Here is a 15,090-nt window from a genome sequence, read left to right on the forward strand (position 1 = left end):
GAGTTCACATGGACAACTGAAAATTAACCATTTTTTTTTGTAGCTATCCACTGTCTTTTTGGCTCATATAAGCTTTCCATCACTCTTCTGTGATTGTCCCTGAGTCTTGGGAGGATGGGTGTGATGTAGTTATCCTATTTACAGATGAGCACCCTGCACGTCCACAGTCATGCATCTCTCTGACGCACCTGAGTTGATGCCAAGTCATCAGGAGTCATTCTAATACTACGCCCCTTGGAAGTATTTCCCGATGTATATAATAATATAAAACATAAAGACAAATGTTGGGTGGTAAGGCATGGCAATCCAAGTTCTTGTTTAATAAGGTCAGACCATAGGTAACAGACTAGGAAGCAAGTGATGCCAGTAGAGGACAGGGTACATCCATTATCAAAATGATTTGTGTGTTGATAACCAGCAAAGGACAATCGAATAACAATTAGTAACAAATAATAGAATCCACTTAATTATGGAAATTTCATCACTTTTGAACTATTTGTTCTAGAAGAGGCAACTTTTGCTTTGGTTTATTATGTTATCAAACTGATAAACATCTCAACATAGTTTCCTGACATTTTCTGTTAGAACATTAAAACTACAGCACTATCTCAAGGATAGTAAAATGAACACCCAACCATGCCTCACTTAGATTCAAACATTGTAAGTTTGTCCTTGTTTGCCTTATCACCAGTTTCTCAAAGTCACTTTTCATTTTGATTAGGAAATGTGGAAGCTGGTATCAAGGTGTTTGGAATTGTTTTAGATCAATGTCATTAATACCATTATAGCATTTGCAAATAAAATGTTACCACACAATTTCCTAAAATGGGCTAAATTTTAAAAAATCATATCATCATAAAACAAACTTAAGTTATGTAAAAAATGTGAGGATTGTTAACCAATTACTGTATACGTTCTAACGTATAACTAATGAAGTAATAACTAAAAGTGAACATCAAGAAACAAAGATATAAACAAAATGAATGTTGAAAATTTTAATAAAATAATGGGTTCATCACTTACAGTTCAGCAGGGAAGTATGAGTATGGTATATTAAATCCCTTGGGGTCATGGATATCACCAAAATAAAACAACAAATACCTATTAATGATCCAGCATTGGAAATGTCACTTTTATTTCCTCAAATGAAGTGATGAGGTGAGAGCCATATCCAAGCTATTCAAATACACAAACTTAGACTGAGCCCCGAGTTTTTTCTTCAGTTTTCTAAGTATTGCTAGGCCAAGGTCTAGAAGCCTCTACCCTTTGTGTCATCTAGTCTTCCAAGCTAATTCACTCAGGCTTCTCTGGGATTCTGGGTGGATTGCTCTGTCTGGACTTACACTAACTTTGGCAGTATGGTATGATTTCCTGGTTCCTTCTCAATCTCTGGCTCCTTCTGTCTTCATCGGTGTCTAGTTTGTTCTCTCTGAAACCTGTCTCGGTAAAAATGTCCCAGTACACCTGCCATACACACACATACTGCATACTACATTCTCTCTCTGTCTCTCTCTCTGTCTCTCTCTGTCTCTCTCTCTCTCTCTCTGTCTCTCTCTCTGTCTGTCTGTCTGTCTCTGTCTCTCTCTCTCAGCCTCTTTTTCTGTCAAATCTTTCTCTGATTGATCACTTTGCCACGCAATTTGATATAAATTTCAAACATGGCCACTTCTTTCTACAAACTAACCTCACCTTCGTTGTTAGGAATTAAAGATATGTACTAAGGGTGTGTCTACATTCTGGCCAGATCCTATAGACCAATAACACCTTTGGATGGGATCCCCTGACAGAGAAGCCATATTGCTGGATAAAAATTTGTCTACACAGAAGGAAAAAGTAAAATGGGAAGAGTGTGTCTCATGGGAAGGAACGCTTGTCATGTATGTGCAATCTTCTATTTGTTCAATCTTCTATCCTGGAAAAAAAGGAATAACCCAAATTGATAAACAAGCCAAGTATATAGTAATTTGAGAAGGGAAATTCTGTGGAACATACATAAATAAGATTTTAGGCAGCCAGAAAGTGTAACACTTTTCAGCAAAAGAAATGTAACATATAAGCTTGTAGATAGACTCATGCATATGCATGGATAAAAGGAATATATATATATATATGCACATATATATTCTTATAGCATATATATTATAGAGCATATATATGAATCTTTTGATAAATTATGACATATATATGTATATACCATAATACAAAAATACATTTAGTCCAACTTCAAAGGTTCACATAATCTTTCAACAATTTCAAGTGTTTAAAAGTTCAAAGTGTCTTCTAAGACTCATACAATCTCTTAATTGTTATCCCCTGTAAAATCAAAGTGAAAAGAACAGATCACATACTTCTAACATACAATGGCACAAAACATACATTACCATTCTACACTTGATCTTAGCCAAAAGGCCGAGAAGCGATACATTACCATTCTAAAAGAGAGGAAGGAAGCCTAGTGAGGAGATTCTGGACCAAAGCAACACTGAAACCTAGCAAAGCAAACTCCAAATTGTGCATTTCCATGTCAGATTTCAAAGTGCTCTTCACCTCTCCAGGTCCTTTCAGAGTTCTCAACTGAAACCTGCTTCTTCCTTTAGAGCTGGCTCCACACCTGTCTACAGCTTTCCTCGGCGGGTATCCCACAGTTTTGGGTCTCCAAAACAATCCAAGCATTTCCTCAGTATCATATAATGGCTTATCAGGCGTGTGTGTGTGTGTGTGTGTGTGTGTGTGTGTGTGTGTGTGTGTGTACGCGTGTGCATGTACTGCATTATTATGTCCTTTACATTAAGATTTTTAACAAAATCTGTTAAACTGTTTCAGGAAAAGTGGACTCAGGGTTTTACTGGGAAAGGCAGAAGAGGATTTTCTACAATAATGGTAGATCTCAGTGCAAAATGATGTAACAAGCATCTATGCGCTGCATGTACATTGAAAGTTATTTAACTTTATGCAAGTGTGATCTCAATAAAAAAAGCTAACCACATACTAAACAGATGCTGAATTATCTAGCTAAAAATACAATGGAGGATTATTAGAGAATTAAACACATGGTAGTATTTGGGGAAAACGATTAAAATAATAATGGAAGTATGATTATCACCACTTGAACAGTTACAAGAGATTTATGCTTTTATGTTTAAAAATTAACTGTAACATGTAAGTTATAAGTCACAGTAAATCCACAGAGTAAGAGATACAGAGCATTAATGTTTGAACAAATCTAAGCTGTGTCTAAATGGCAGCAGAAGATCCCTCACAGTATTATCGTGGAATAAAAAATATTTTATGTATTTTTTCTAGGTCACAGGGAGGAAAGGATCACTGTAGAAAATCTCTATTTACAGATACAATTTTGACTTTTTTCTCTGAGTTTTGCATAAAATCACTTTAATCAATATAATATTTGGAAGACATCACTTAAGCTGCATCACTTAACATCTGGAAACTCAATTTCATGTGAACTTGCATACTTGTAATAAATGATTTTCCCCCAGGTTTAAAATAAAAATCATTTTGACCAAAATTATTTATTTCTCACTTCATATACATATGTTTTAATTATTTCTTCAGAAATAGTTGATAACAATTGGGCAGTTAATTTACTTCAAAACCAATGTATGCTCTTTGGTTTTTGTTATAAAGTGAGGTCATGGGCTTCAGAAGCACTGGCAAAGCCAAGTTTGAGGTGTTTAAAATGTTATATCAAGGAAAGCTGACATAGGGAAGCAGAGATAAAAATTGGCCTTTACTGACATGATGTATTTTGAATTTATTAATTAGTGAGTTTTTCTTTGGATAATAGAAAAACTTAATCCTGTCATCATGTCAGTGCAAAAAGAAAACGAAGTGATGTTTATATACTTATGTTAGTTAGAGAAAAGGAGTATCAACTTTGTAAACTGCCTTTTATTAGTATATAGCCTGCTTTTAAAATGATTTTCTACATAGGCAATCAAGATAGGGTTATAAGAAACCTGATGTATAGTCTGTAATGATTAGATGATCAGCATCTCACAGTCATTTTAAGGGGTTAATTTTAAAGTCAATTAAGTTGATGTGTTTTGTTTTCTTTACTCACCATGTATTATTTAGTAGACAGAAGGAATTGATAAAATCCTTTACAAACTTTCCAGCACACAAGGAGAACTATGATCTTTACTGACATCTCGACTCTCAGCCCTTTTTTATTCTTCTTCCATGTTTAATGTTAGCTAACTGCCAGGGTTTTTGCTGTTAAAGACTGTTCTGTTAACTATATAAGAAGACAGTCTATTGGCAAAATCCATCTTTGACATCACAGGATAAACCAAGGCAGGCAGCCAGTGGGGGTCAGGGCTGAGAGACGCTGACAGGGATCAGTCCAGATACTTTTGTGCCTGCTGCCTATGGCATCCGGTGGTTAGAGAAAAGAAAGTGGGGTAAATCAAACACACATGAACACGCACACACACACACACACAGACACACACACAAACACACACACACACAGAATGGTTGAAGCAAAAACAAGCTACAGTGATTTATTTCTTCTCTTTTTTTCTAATTCTTTTTTTTTCTTTCTTTTTTTTTTATTAACTTGAGTATTTCTTATATACATTTCGAGTGTTATTCCCTTTCCCGGTTTCCGGGCAAAAATCCCCCTCCCCCCTCCTCCCTCCCCTTCCTTATGGGTATTTCCCTCCCAACCCTCCCCCCATTGCCGCCCTCCCCCCAACAGTCTAGTTCACTGGGGGTTCAGTCTTAGCAGGGCCCAGGGCTTCCCCTTCCACTGGTGCTCTTACAAAGATGTTCATTGCTACCTATGAGGTCAGAGTCCAGGGTCAGTCCATGTATAGTCTTTAGGTAGTGGCTTAGTCCCTGGAAGCTCTGGTTGCTTGGCATTGTTGTACATATGGGGTCTTGAGCCCCTTCAAGCTCTTCCAGTTCTTTCTCTGATTCCTTCAACGGGGGTTCTATTCTCAGTTCAGTGGTTTGCTGCTGGCATTCGCCTCTGTATTTGCTGTATTCTGGCTGTGTCTCTCAGGAGAGATCTACATCCGGCTCCTGTCGGTCTGCACTTCTTTGCTTCATCCATCTTGTCTAATTGGGTGGCTGTATATGTATGGGCCACATGTGGGCAGGCTCTGAATGGGTGTTCCTTCAGTCTCTGTTTTAATCTTTGCCTCTCTCTTCCCTGCCAAGGGTCTTCTTGTTCCCCTTTTAAAGAAGGCGTGAAACATTCACATTTTGATCATACGTCTTGAGTTTCATTTGTTCTAGGCATCTAGGGTAATTCAAGCATTTGGGATAATAGCCACTTATCAATGAATGCATACCATGTATGTCTTTCTGTGATTGGGTTAGCTCACACAGAATGATATTTTCCAGTTCCAACCATTTGCCTACGAATTTCATATAGCCGTTGTTTTTGATAGCTGAGTAATATTCCATTGTGTAGATGTACCACATTTTCTGTATCCATTCCTCTGTTGAAGGGCATCTGGGTTCTTTCCAGCTTCTGGCTATTATAAATAAGACTGCGATGAATATAGTGGAGCACGTGTCTTTTATATATGTTGGGGCATCTTTTGCGTATATGCCCAAAAGAGGTATAGCTGGATCCTCAGGCAGTTCAATGTCCAATTTTCTGAGGAACCTACAGACTGATTTCCAGAATGGTTGTACCAGTCTGCAATCCCACCAACAATGGAGGAGTGTTCCTCTTTCTCCGCATCCTCGTCAGCATCTGCTGTCACCTGAGTTTTTGATCTTAGCCATTCTCACTGGTGTGAGGTGAAATCTCAGGGTTGTTTTGATTTGCATTTCCCTTATGACTAAAGATGTTGAACATTTTTTAGGTGTTTCTCAGCCATTCGGCATTCCTCAGCTGTGAATTCTTTGTTTAGCTCTGAACCCCATTTTTTAATAGGGTTATTTGTCTCCCTGCGGTCTAACTCCTTGAGTTCTTTGTATATTTTGGATATAAGGCCTCTATCTGTTGTAGGATTGGTAAAGATCTTTTCCCAATTTGTTGGTTGCCGTTTTGTCCTAACCACAGTGTCCTTTGCCTTACAGAAGCTTTAGAGTTTTTTTTTTTTTTCCGGAGCTGGGGACGGAACCCAGGGCCTTGCGCTTCCTAGGCAAGCGCTCTACCACTGAGCTAAATCCCCAACCCCCAAAGCTTTGCAGTTTTATGAGATCCCATTTGTCGATTCTTGATCTTAGAGCATAAGCCATTGGTGTTTTGTTAAGGAAATTTTTTCCAGAGCCCATGTGTTCCAGATGCTTCCCTAGTTTTTCTTCTATTAGTTTGAGTGTGTCTGGTTTGATGTGGAGGTCCTTGATCCACTTGGACTTAAGCTTTGTACAGGGTGATAAGCATGGATCGATCTGCATTCTTCTACATATTGACCTCCAGTTGAACCAGCACCATCTGCTGAAAATGCTATCTTTTTTCCATTGGATGGTTTTGGCTCCTTTGTCAAAAATCAAGTGACCATAGGTGTGTGGGTTCATTTCTGGGTCTTCAATTCTATTCCATTGGTCTATCAGTCTGTCTCTGTACCAATACCATGCAGTTTTTATCACTATTGCTCTGTAATACTGCTTGAGTTCAGGGATAGTGATTCCCCCTGAAGTCCTTTTATTGTTGAGGATAGTTTTAGCTATCCTGGGTTTTTTGTTATTCCAGATGAATTTGCAAATTGTTCTGTCTAACTCTATGAAGAATTAGATTGGAATTTTGATGGGGATTGCATTGAATCTGTAGATCGCTTTTGGTAAAATGGCCATTTTTACTATATTGATCCTGCCAATCCATGAGCATGGGAGATCTTTCCATCTTCTAAGGTCTTCTTCAATTTCTTTCTTCAGTGTCTTGAAGTTCTTATTGTACAGATCTTTTACTTGCTTGGTTAAAGTCACACCGAGGTACTTTATATTATTTGGGTCTATTATGAAGGGTGTCGTTTCCCTAATTTCTTTCTCGGCTTGTTTCTCTTTTGTGTAGAGGAAGGCTACTGATTTATTTGAGTTAATTTTATACCCAGCCACTTTGCTGAAGTTGTTTATCAGCTTTAGTAGTTCTCTGGTGGAACTTTTGGGATCACTTAAATAAACTATCATATCATCTGCAAATAGTGATATTTTGACTTCTTCTTTTCCGATCTGTATCCCCTTGACCTCCTTTTGTTATCTGATTGCTCTGGCTAGAACTTCAAGAACTATATTGAATAAGTAGGGAGAGAGTGGGCAGCCTTGTCTAGTCCCTGATTTTAGTGGGATTGCTTCAAGTTTCTCTCCGTTTAGTTTAATGGTAGCAACTGGTTTGCTGTATATGGCTTTTACTATGTTTAGGTATGGGCCTTGAATTCCTATTCTTTCCAGGACTTTTATCATGAAGGGGTGTTGAATTTTGTCAAATGCTTTCTCAGCATCTAATGAAATGATCATGTGGTTCTGTTCTTTCAGTTTGTTTATATGATGGATCACGTTGATGGTTTTCCTTATATTAAACCATCCCTGCATGCCTGGGATGAAGCCTACTTGATCATGGTGGATGATTGTTTTGATGTGCTCTTGGATTCGGTTTGCCAGAATTTTATTGAGTATTTTTGCGTCGATATTCATAAGGGAAATTGGTCTGAAGTTCTCTTTCTTTGTTGGGTCTTTGTGTGGTTTAGTTATAAGAGTAATTGTGGCTTCATAGAAGGAATTCGAGAGTGCTCCATCTGTTTCAATTTTGTGGAATAGTTTGGATAATATTGGTATGAGGTCTTCTATGAAGATATGATAGAATTCTGCACTAAACCCGTCTGGACCTGGGCTCTTTTTGGTTGGGAGACCTTTAATGACTGCTTCTATTTCCTTAGGAGTTATGGGGTTGTTTAACTGGTTTATCTGTTCCTGATTTAACTTCGGTACCTGGTATTTGTCTAGGAAATTGTCCATTTCCTGCAGATTTTCAAGTTTTGTTGAATATAGGCTTTTATAGTAAGATCTGATGATTTTTTGAATTTCCTCTGAATCTGTAGTTATGTCTCCCTTTTCATTTCTGATTTTATTAATTTGGACACACTCTCTGTGTCCTCTCATTAGTCTGGCTAAGGGTTTATCTATCTTGTTGATTTTCTCAAAGAACCAACTTTTGGTTCTGTTGATTCTTTCTATGGTCCTTTTATTTTCTACTTGGTTGATTTCAGCTCTGAGTTTGATTATTTCCTGCCTTCTACTCCTCCTGGGTGTATTTGCTTCTTTGTGTTCTAGAGCTTTTAGGTGTGCTGTCAAGCTGCTGACATATGCTCTTTCCTGTTTCTTTCTGCAGGCACTCAGCGCTATGAATTTTCCTCTTAGCACAGCTTTCATTGTGTCCCATAAGTTTGGGTATGTTGTACCTTCATTTTCATTAAATTCTAAAAAGTCTTTAATTTCTTTCTTTATTTCTTCCTTGACCAGGTTATCATTGAGTAGAGCATTGTTCATTTTCCACGTATATGTGGGCATTCTTCCCTTATTGTTATTGAAGACCAGTTTTAGGCCATGGTGGTCCGATAGCACGCATGGGGTTATTTCTATCTTTCTGTACCTGTTGAGGCCCGTTTTTTGACCAATTATATGGTCAATTTTGGAGAAAGTACCATGAGGAGCTGAGAAGAAGGTATATCCTTTTGCTTTAGGATAGAATGTTCTATAAATATCCGTTAAGTCCATTTGGCTCATGACTTCTCTTAGTCTGTCTACATCTCTGTTTAATTTCTGTTTCCATGATCTGTCCATTGATGAGAGTGGGGTGTTGAAATCTCCCACTATTATTGTATGAGGTGCAATGTGTGTTTTGAGCTTTAGTAAGGTTTCTTTTACGTATGTAGGTGCCCTTGTATTTGGGGCATAGATATTTAGGATTGAGAGTTCATCTTGGTGGATTTTTCCTTTGATGAATATGAAGTGTCCTTCCTTATCTTTTTCGATGACTTTTAGTTGAAAATTGATTTTATCTGATATTAGAATGGCAACTCCAGCTTGCTTCTTCTGACCATTTGCTTGGAAAGTTGTTTTCCAGCCTTCACTCTGAGATAGTGTCTGTCTTTGTCTCTGAGGTGTGTTTCCTGTAGGCAGCAGAATGCAGGGTCCTTGTTGCATATCCAGTTTGTTAATCTATGTCTCTTTATTGGGGAGTTGAGGCCATTGATGTTGAGAGATATTAAGGAATAGTGATTATTGCTTCCTGTCGTATTCATATTTGGATGTGAGGTTATGTTTGTGTGCTTTTCTTCTCTTTGTTTTGTTGCCAAGACGATTAGTTTCTTGCTTCTTCTAGGGTATAGCTTGCCTCCTTATGTTGGGCTTTACCATTTATTATTCTTTCTAGTGTTGGATTTGTAGAAAGATATTGTGTAAATTTGGTTTTGTCATGGAATATCTTGGTTTCTCCATCTATGTTAACTGAGAGTTTTGCAGGATACAGTAACCTGGGCTGGCATTTGTGTTCTCTTAGGGTCTGTATGACATCTATCCAGGATCTTCTGGCCTTCATAGTTTCTGGCGAAAAGTCTGGTGTGATTCTGATAGGTCTGCCTTTATATGTTACTTGACCTTTTTCCCTTACTGCTTTTAATATTCTTTCTTTATTTTGTGCGTTTGGTGTTTTGACTATTATGTGACGGGAGGTGTTTCTTTTCTGGTCCAATCTATTTGGAGTTCTGTAGGCTTCTTGTATGCCTATGGGTATCTCTTTTTTTAGGTTAGGCAAGTTTTCTTCTATGATTTTGTTGAAGATATTTACTGGTCCTTTGAGCTGGGAGTCTTCACTCTCTTCTATACCTATTATCCTTAGGTTTGATCTTCTCATTGAGTCCTGGATTTCCTGTATGTTTTGGACCAGTAGCTTTTTCTGCTTTACATTATCTTTGACAGTTGAGTCAATGATTTCTATGGAATCTTCTGCTCCTGAGATTCTCTCTTCCATCTCCTGTATTCTGTTGGTGAAGCTTGTATCTACAGCTCCTTGTCTCTTCTTTTGGTTTTCTATATCCAGTGTTGTTTTCATATGTTCTTTCTTGATTGCTTCTATTTCCATTTTTAATTCCTTCAACTGTTTGATTGTGTTTTCCTGGAATTCTTTCAGGGATTTTTTGACTCCTCTCTATGGGCTTCTACTTGTTTATTTATGATTTTCTGGAATTCTTTCAGGGATTTTTGTGACTCCTCTCTATGGGCTTCTACTTGTTTAATTATGTTTTCCTGGAATTCTTTCAGGCATTTTTGTGATTCCTCTCTGTAGGCTTCTACTTGTTCTCTAAGGGAGTTCTTCACGTCTTTCTTGAAGTCCTCCAGCATCATGATCAAATATGATTTTGAAACTAGATCTTGCTTTTCTGGTGTGTTTGGATATTCCATGTTTGTTTTGGTGGGAGAATTGGGCTCCGATGGTGCCATGTAGTCTTGGTTTCTGTTGCTTGGGTTCCTGCCCTTGCCTCTTACCATCAGATTATCTCTAGTGTTACTTTGTTCTGCTATTTCTGACAGTGGCTAGACTGTCCTATAAGCCTGTGTGTCAGGAGTGCTGTAGACCTGTTTTTCTGTTTTCTTTCAGCCTGTTATGGCGACAGAGTGTTCTGCTTTCGGGCGTGTAGTTTTCCCTTTCTACAGGTCTTCAGCTGTTCCTGTGGGCCTGTGTCTTGAGTTCACCAGACAGGTCACTTGCAGCAGAAAAGTTGGTCTTACCTGTGGTCCCGAGGCTCAAGTTTGTTCGCAGGGTGCTGCCCAAGAGCTCTCTGCAGCAGCAGCAACCAGTAAGATCTGTGCTGACGTTTCTGGGAGCTTCAGTGCACCAGGGTTCCAGATGGCATTTGGTGTTTTCCTCTGGCGTCTGAGATGTGTATGCAGAGTGCAGTCTCTTCTGGTTTCCCAGGCGTGTCTGCCTCTCTGAGGGTTTAGCTCTCCCTCCCACGGGATTTGGGTGCAGAGAACTGTTTATCCGGTCTGTTTCCTTCAGGTTCCGGCCGTGTCTCAGACGCAGCGGTCCTGCCGCTCCTGGGCCCTCCCCCACGGGGACCCAGAGGCCTTATCCAGTTTCCTCTTGGGCCAGGGATGTGGGCAGGGGTGGGCAGTGTTGGTGGTCTCTTCCGCTCTGCAGCCTCAGGAGTGCCCACCTGACCAGGCAGTCGGGTCTCTCTCCCATGGTGTCCTATTTCTTCTCTTAACCATCTTTTATACCCCTTAAGACAAAGGTTCTTTTATTAGGAAGAAAATTACCTCCTAGCCACAAGTCACACATTTTCCAGGCATAATCACTACAAAAACATATTCTTCAAAAACAGATTAAAATCGTTATACAAAAGGAACTTACAATAGGGTAGTAATTATGTATTTCTTATATGGAACTTATATCTAACTAAGATATTCTAATCTACCATTCTTTCCATAAGTTCACTGTGACATCAATCAAAGCAGTAATGTTTTTAGTTATTGGTTAACAAAGTTTAAGCAGGCCCAGTTTGTAGAAGCAATTTTCTCCCTATGCTTGGTTGACACAAACCTGTAGTTACTAAGGAACAGGTTGTCTATCTTAAGTTTAATCTTGAATTCCTTTCTGCTAAGATGGTGAAACATCTGTTTTCTGTTCTTATATTCATCATAGAATTATTTGCTCTTTATTATAAGCTTAGTATTTCCTGGAACACAACAAAAACCTATTACCTCATCCCTGGATCCTAGATGAAGGAACTCAGGCCCAACCTAGAGTGTATGCTTTCTTTGATAATTTGTTGTCCCAAGCCTACTCTTCCCTCCTCTGTAATTACATGCCTGTAATACATGAATGCTCTCTATACTTCTTTCTCTATCCAAGCAGCTTCTACAATTCTATGAGGAAGGACCATGCTTTATTCTTGATTCTGACTTAAAACATTTTATCAACTGTCCTAACTTCCTACCTTTATATTTTCTGTCAATTATCCTACATTCTCAAAATTATTTAAATCAAGATAACTTCTTCAAACTACTCAAGTCAGATATTCCATAAAATCATTAATTCATCTGGATGGATTTATCTCAAGAACCTTCCTTTTCATTTTAATCTGCAATAAACTTGCCCAACAAAGTGGATGATCACCCAGGAAGTAATTACACTGCGTGATGGGTGGTGGGAATCTCCAGGTGTTCACTCACACCAAACCAAGTAAATGAGAAGAATGTCAATGACAAACAGGAAAAAAGCACATCAGTAGCAAGAAGCAATCCTGGAAGTCTTTAGGGCCATGCCTTCCAGATCTCACCCACTGCAGCTGACGGTGGGCTGTCGCCAGGGAGCTCACTTACCCACTGTAGTTCTTCCTGCATGGCACCTGCCAATCAATGGTAGGGTAATTCTAAACAATTACACTTTTCTCATGTGTAAAATGGTAGCAATGAATATCCTAGTAAGAGCACCAGTGGAAGGGGAAGCCCTGGGTCCTGCTAAGACTGAACCCACAGTGAACTAGTCTATGGGGGGAGGGCGGCAATGGGGGGAGGGTTGGGAGGGGAACACCCATAAGGAAGGGGAGGGGGGAGGGGGATGTTTGCCCGGAAACCGGGAAAGGGAATAACACTCGAAATGTATATAAGAAATACTCAAGTTAATAAAAAAAAAAAAAGGAAAAAAAATGGTATTTAAGAGATTATTATCTAAGACAAAAGCCACAAACATTTTGACCTAAGACAAGAACATGCAAACTGTGATCATAGGAGTAGTTACTGATTTTAAATGAAATATTTGGCACATAGAATATTGCTAAAAGGAAGCTATGAAATTTAGTTGTTAACGTCAATTTTTACAGTTTTATTTTGAGCTGTATGTGTCTATGTGTGGCTATATGAACCTTAGTGCAGGTTCCCTAAAAGGCCAGAAGCATGCAGTGGATTTCTGGAACCTGGGATTTCAGGCAGTTTGTGAACTGCTCAATGTGAGCACTGGAAACCAGATTTGGAGCCTCAAGAACAATGTGCCATTTAAAATTCTGGGCCATTTCACTATCACCAAAATCAATTTTAAATGCCATTACTGTGACCTTAAAGTGATACCTATATGGAATTATATTCAGTGTTACTTGCTCAAAATATTTATGACAAAACCATCTCATCACTGAACCATTCAATTTTTATTATGTTTAAACTGTTTTTACTGTTCATAAATTTATCAGCATATGTACATGTTTTCTAACCATATTTAAACCATAAAGCTCCAAAAAGGAAAATTCAAAGACATGCAAGGTACTTCAAGATTAAAGTAGGGATAAGCAAGCTAGCTATCTGTAGGAACACAGGCAAGTTAAGAATTCAAACAAATAGTGGCTAAAGATACGACTCTAACTGGGAGTTGGGAATCAGCAGGAGGAATACTTATGTGGGGTAAGTCACAATTATAAGAAAATTCTTTAAGAAATATGTAAGATTTCCTTAGAAATACTTATTTCTCCTCAGAAATAAATACTATATGAAATGCCTTGTCCTATGTAAAGTTGGGAGTGTGTTTCTTTAGTTTGAGAAGCTCCTTGATGATTTATTATGCTTTTGAAAGATGTTAATATTATAAATATGTACCTACTGTTAATATGTAAAATGAAGACTATAAGCAAGATGCTTTACTGTTGCTGTTCTCTGTAAGTTTAAAATTAGTTCACTTAAAGCATTTTAAATGAAGTAAACTGAGAAATGGTACTGTAGTCTTAATACTCTAGAAGCTGCGGCACAAGAATTCTAAGTTTGAGACCAGCCCAGACAGCACTGCAAGATCTTGTCTAGAGTAAAATTTAAGAAAAATATGCATACATGTATATGAACTGAATGATGTGTCTGTATAGCCAAACAATTATAAACAGTTGCTACTAGGTGTTACATCAAAGAAATAGTATTAAATGGGTAACTAATTTTTAACTTTATCACATGTAGACATACTACTAATTCTAAGTTATAGTTATGGAAATGTTATAGTTTTATACTACATCATGCTTCTATAATATGATGATTTAAGTTAGTCTTTGCTCGCTTTCAATTTTTTAGTACAAAATGTCACATTCCTATTTATGTTAAGAGATCGATTATTGTGGAAACAAATGCCTTATATTCAACCTGCCTCATCTTTATAAATTTGCAGAGATTATAAAAATGAATATAAAATTACAGATTCATAACATTTACATAAAGCATAATGTTTCTATCCACAGCTTCCATTTTTGGATATGCTTGTCAAAAGAATGATGAAAACTATAGGACATACACAATTAGGGCGGTTTTCATGAGAGAATCATGGTATTCATGTACATAGTCATGCATCAAAAGATGCTTCTTGTTGTACCGGACAGTCAGGACATTAAAGCTTTAATTTGAAACTTTTTTAGAAAGAGCTATGACTGTAGAATGGTCTGGACTTAAAAACCTAATCCTCCCGCCTCTGCCTCCAAAGTTAGGGAATTAGAGGTGTGAATGGGGAAATGTCTGGCTTCTTTGGACACTCAATTGTGTCAGGTGTTGTTTTTCTGGAAGCTGTCTTCTGAGAGGATGTTTTGTTGAAAGGAACATGTGAGAGGACATGATGTTTGAAAAGAGCGTAATTAGAACCCCACAGACAGTGAAAGGAGGCTCTTGCATTGCTATGCCTTCCAAGGCTTTACTGATCTTTGCCGATCTTCGCTGGCCCCGGCTCGCCATGCAGCACTCTCCTGGTCTACACGGAGCTTCACTTGTGACTTTACAGAGAGAAACATGCCAAGGACTTCTCACGGGATTCCAGCACATGCCAAGGACTTCTCACGGGATTCCAGCACATGCCAAGGACTTCTCACGGGATTCCAGCACATGCCAAGGACTTCTCACGGGATTCCAGCTGCTTCTAGTCTCTTCCACAGCCTTGTGCTAATTAGACGGAGCCTTGTGGTTTCCACTGATTCCTGGTTGGTGTTTGTTATTGGATTGGCCTGCTGCTATCCTAACAAACAAGATTGGAATCACCCCCCAGAGAACTACTTCTAAACAGATCCACAACCTCCTTGTCTTTTTAACCATCTTTCTTCCCTACCTTTGGTTGGTGGGATACATGGAAGGCTGAAGCTTAAAGATCCTAAATAAAGT

The 15,090-nt window shown here is 38.4% G+C and overlaps 1 pseudogene; it reads right to left on the minus strand.

Moving 5' to 3' along the window:
- Positions 1-2,254: 2,254 nt before the first annotated feature.
- On the minus strand, positions 2,255-2,421 carry LOC120093487 (U2 spliceosomal RNA; annotated as a pseudogene).
- Between the last annotated feature and the right edge of the window lie 12,669 nt (positions 2,422-15,090).

This window comes from Rattus norvegicus, chromosome 6 (assembly GCF_036323735.1).
Source record: "Rattus norvegicus strain BN/NHsdMcwi chromosome 6, GRCr8, whole genome shotgun sequence".
Taxonomy (NCBI): Eukaryota; Metazoa; Chordata; class Mammalia; order Rodentia; family Muridae; genus Rattus; species Rattus norvegicus.